The sequence below is a fragment of the Meleagris gallopavo genome, chromosome 2 (genome assembly GCF_000146605.3).
Source record: "Meleagris gallopavo isolate NT-WF06-2002-E0010 breed Aviagen turkey brand Nicholas breeding stock chromosome 2, Turkey_5.1, whole genome shotgun sequence".
Taxonomy (NCBI): Eukaryota; Metazoa; Chordata; class Aves; order Galliformes; family Phasianidae; genus Meleagris; species Meleagris gallopavo.
The window spans coordinates 64,087,875-64,093,212 of NC_015012.2; positions in this window are offsets into that span (position 1 = coordinate 64,087,875).

Below are 5,338 nucleotides of genomic sequence, written 5' to 3' on the forward strand. Positions count from 1 at the left end.
GGGGCACGGCCGTGGGTCGGCCCCGGGGGCGCCCTCATGTCACGTTCCCCCCTCGGCGTGGGGTCCCCGCAGCCCGGGCGGCTCTGACCGTGAGCGCCCTCACGGCCGCGGCGTTCGGGAGCGGGGTTCGGTATCGATTCCGGGTGCGCCGTGCGTGAATCGAAGTTTAAAGCGAAGGCTGTCCTCGTTCGGGGGTTGGACGTACGAGGGATCGCTGCCGCGTTCCCTTTATGCTCGCGTTGTGTAATGCTGACCTTGGGAATTAAGGTATTTCTCCGTATTTTATTGACGCGTTGGAAATAAAGCGTTGCTCCCATACATCAGCCGTGAGGCGAGACAAAAAAAACAGAGGAAAAAAAAAGCGTGATAAAACGCGGCACGGTGTATTTTGTTCCATTATACAGAAAAACATGCTGTTTTACGGTTTTTGTTTTACGTTTACCTGTTCTCAGATCAGAGGAATGTGTGCTACAAAAGCTGCTGTGATCTGGAGCATCTGCAGCTCCAAATCACCAAGTGGATGAGTGGGATTAACAGACACAGCCCTGGAATAGTGGGACCTCTTCTGTTGTAGCTCTAATTTTGCATACAAAGGAGATATTATGTAATAATATTTATGTAATGGCACGAGTAGCTATTTCATTATTAAAAAATGTAGAGCCTGAGGTTGTCTGGCAGGTAGCAGGCTGTGTGTGCGTGTGTGTGGTTAATGCATTAAGGCTCATTTTCCTGAAAGAAAATGTTTGGGCTATGCCGTATCATGAATGTGGCATCCTAAAGTAAACAGCGAGGCAGTTTAGGTGTCTGGCTGTTAGGAGTGCAGCAGGAAACCCTTAGCTTCCCAAACCATCAACTTTAATATTACTTTGCATAATAGAAGTGTTTCTAATTCATGTTGGTTAGAAAACACGTTTTGCTCTGCTTTGCAGAGGAAGCGTGACTTGGCTATCATCTGCTTAGCTCCTTGTTGAACTTTTTAATGGCTTTTTTTTCCTTTTCTCTATTTGTAATGTTTGTTAATAAGCTTCAAGAGCTTCTCACTGCATCTCAGTTCCCTTTTTTTTTTTTCCCCAAACATAATCCTGTCTGCAGAGGTGTTGAAGTAAGCAAGTTGTCAGAAGCAGCATACCTGGCTTCAGAGAGAGGGCAACGCTTTGCTTGAGAGTCAAAAAGGGAAATAATGTATAATCACTGACATCTATGTTAACGCTTTCTTTGGTATAAAGAAATAGTAAAAACAACTTCTAATGTACCACATAGGGTCTTGTTATGTGTGCTATTGTTTGGTTTGCAGGCAGTGTCTTGTCTTGGCTTCAGTTGGTCTGGCTAGGAAAATCCCTTTTCATTGGGTTTAAGGTGTGCACCTTGCCTGCAGGACAGGTGTTCAGTTGCTGTCCTGCTGGTGTAGTAGTGAACCATCGCACCTGTGTATGCTGCCACACCTCTGGCACAATGAGCTTTGCCTGAATCTTGGTGTGCTTAAAGCCATGTGGCTGTGCTGCCTAACTAACTGGGAATCAAGGTCAGATCAGGCTCCAAATTTCACCTACTGGGTGCGTGGAGATGGATTGGTGCATGCAGATGATTTGTGCAGATGTTCACAAAGTTAATGTCTGGCAGTACTGTGTCCAATGCCAGGCATGGACATTGGCTCTGAGAGCGCTTGCTCTTTCTACTCGTGCTGTGTTCTCAGAGGTGTATGAATGAGAAGGTTCCCAATGTTCTTATCTTTTATGACTTTTTTTTTTCTTTTCTTTTCTGTAATCCTGTGTTTAAGAATCACTTTGGAATGGTTTGCCAGTATGATCTATGAAATTGAAGTGGTTTGTGGTAATGGTGGTTAGGGGAAGTAAAGAGACACATCTGTTTAAAAATAGTGGAGGAATGAACTCTTGGAGTGGACTGTTCTTGCTATAACGCTTGCCAATTTCTGTAGGTCTTCTGAAGATGGAATTGCATTCTATTCCAGAAGATCCATGCACGTCATTTTTTGGTATCCTACATTTTTGCTTAGTAAGAGCTGAAAAGGCAAGAACTCAAAAAGCTCTTTAAGCAGAATCCATCTGCTATTCTCTGTTTTCTCACGATGTATGAAGAGTAAAATTCTGGCTATAATAGCAAATGGTGAAGTAAAACATTGTGAGAAATGCTGTTTGAACTCATCTTAGCTGGGTTAAGCCATTTCACTCCATTTCAGCATGTGATTCTTGTAGCAGACTTTCATGTCTGTTACCATAATGAATTGGATGTAAGTAAAATTTCAGAAATGCTGCAACACTGCCATGGTGTTAGTACAATGAAGGCAGTATTCAATTCGTGCTTTGTTGTATAAGATCATAGATACTATTTGATGTAGTTGTTTTTGCATTTCGAAAGGAGTCTCATGATACAGCTATTTGTATTTTAAACCAGGGGGCTTTAATTCACTAGGTAATGCTCAGGTATGAAACAAAATTTCAATTATCTTCTCAGGCAGTATTTCTGGTCTGCTGGCTAGCAATTGTTGTAAGTACTTTTTATATTAAAAAAAAAAAAAACCTTTGAGAAATCAGAAGGCCTATTTGTAACAATTGGAAGTATATTGAAAATTGAATTTTCTGTTTAATTGGTGATTCCTGATTTGTCATTCCTGTTACTAAAGTGTGGTATTGAGGCTGTGATTTATTCCTTGGCCTTCTCAAGGTCTTGGAGTTTTTCCTCAAGGTTTTACTGGCTGCCTTAATAGAAGCGTGCAAGTGCTCAGTTGGGTGTTTCTGTCAGGTGTTGTTCAACTGCTGGAAGACAGAACCAAACTGTAAATCCATCCGCAAAGATATCAGGGTAAGAGTACATGTCGTGTTATGTGGGATGTTAATAAATGAGCAGCAGTTGCTAAATTAATGGCTTTGCTTAACAACACTGTGTACAAGTAGTGAGGACACTCTGAAACCACATTCAAGGTACCTCTTGTTATGTGATAATGAGTACTGTAAAATGTGTAGCCAGAATATTTAAAGTCACAATTCTGATTTGGGGGTGATTTGAGGCTGACATGCCTGATAAATTTTACAGAAATAGGTATACAGTTTGAAATTGCTTTAAAGGGTCATAGGCTTTTAATTGATGAAAGAGAGTTAGGAGAAGGCAGGTTAGAAATTTACCTAAGAGAAAGCAATGTGTGGTTTGAGGAATAATGTGTCTATTTGATACTTGTCTATTTGATATTTGTCTATTTTTGAAGACTTCTGTATTTTATATTATGAAATAACTGATCCACAAATGAATCTTTCTTCAGGGTAGCACAAAAAGTCACCCACATACAGCTTTTCAGGTGGGCGGCTGAGTTTGGTGGCTTTGCTTTTCCTTGTCTTTCTGAGAGGAAAAAAGCAGAGGCAAATGCTCCAGCTGAGATCTGGCTCCCTTCCAGAGGCAGTAGCTCTGGTATGACTCAGTGAAGGGGCCTGCTTATCTTCCTTTGTTTTTCCCTCCCCTTTCCCCCTTCCCTGACCTGGCAAGGCTGTATATCTGATCCCATCCCAGTGTCTTTCTCTCCTCCCTTGCTGCTCGCTTGAGAAGGAATGAGCTCATCACAGGAACTTGCTGCTTTTTGTGCCCAGCTTGTGATTAACCTTTTTCCCTCCCTTCATTCTCACCGCCATTCCAGACACTTTGTCCAGCAATAGTCATTCCCCATAGCCTCCTCTGGTCATGATCCCAGTGTTTACAGCCAAGGATCATTCCAGATGCTGCTGCTTTCCATTTTCCAGAAGTGGGCATTTCTCACGATGAAGACTTCAGGCCCTTCGTTGTGAGGATATGAGGATACAAAATAGGGCACAGCTGTGCAAAATAGGGCACAGAGGGACATACCTCTTCATCGTCGCCCTCAACGTGTACAACTCTTGATGGGGGTTGCTGTGAATTGCAGCATGGCCTGGAAGATTTTCAGCCTCCAATTTCTGCATCTTGCAGTGGCAGGTTTTTCACACTACTGAAGAGCCATTTGAAAAATAGCCTCATGCTGATTCGTTTCACTTTTCTCCAGAAGTTTATAGTTCCTGTAAGATGCGAACAGCGCTGGAGTAGAAATTGAGCAATTTGAGATTTGTTATGCTGAGATTGCTTTCTGTGTTTGAGTTTTGTCAGTGATGTGATTGGAGGTCATTAGATAGTGACTTACCCGATTATTTTTTTTAAAGGATGTGAAGGATGTGTACTTTAGTTATGTTTTGGTTTTGCTTTGTGTTCTTTTGTTTTAAAGAACAGTCTACTTTTTGAGGCATTTGTTACCTACTTTGTATGTGTTGCCTGCTGAGTTGTTTGAGCAATGAGGGACTGCCTGAATAAACTGTGAGGTTCTGCTGTGCTGGTATGAAACTCATTAAGTAGCAAATTAAGTACCTGTGTGTATGTGGCATGCTTTAATTGTTTCTTAAATAAACCTTAAAATACTGTGACAAAGTTGATATTCTAACTAGAATCCAGACATTGGTTTCATAACCATTGTTCTGTTTGCTTCTGTTGGTCAAGGCATTGAATATGTTTAAAAACATATGTGTTACTGACACTGTGTGCCTAGAACCCTTCAGCAGTAGAGTCCAGAGTGTTTCACATCGTAGCTGCATCCATATGGAGCCTAGTGTGTGACCTAGAATTCATTTTTATGCTCAGCACCCCTGGAAGCAGAATGAGAGCTTATCTACCTTAGATACAACTTCCAGTTATCTTGCATACTTCTTACAGGTACTGTTTGGCTTCTTGTGGAAGTATCTTCTGTTTCAGCGTGTGAAGTGAAGCTCCTCAGAGTAACACACTATGCTGAAATTAGTTGTCTCTCTTATTTTTACCTGATTAGCACATGGATGTCACAACCAAGGTTGGCAGGATTAGGCAATATGTAAACACTCAGTGAGAAGCAGCTCCTGCTCAGTGATTTTTGCGATCTGAGTAGACAAGATAAATTTGTGGACGAGGAAAACAGGTGTGTAACACTGTACCATCCATGTGTTCTCAGACTCTAATTTCAGACTTCTGCTATTGGTAATTTAATACCCTGCACTTCTAATTGTTGTCATTACCCTGCTTTTGTCCTTTACCCTTGATTGACCTCAGTGTGCCTCTGAGCAGGATGATGGCAGCAAAACGAACCTCTTGGAGAAGCAGCAGGAACGCTTGTGCTGAAAGTTTGGCCTCGCAGATGAAACAGCTGAAATCTTTCACAGTGGCTGGATGGCATCACTGCAGATTCAGTCTCATGTTACAGGAGATCTGCTGATCAAAGTCTCAGACCAATTAGCAGCCAACTTTTGTGTGATTTTGTTTTTTGGAGAGAGTTTGGTGGTGGTATTTGTTTTTTTTT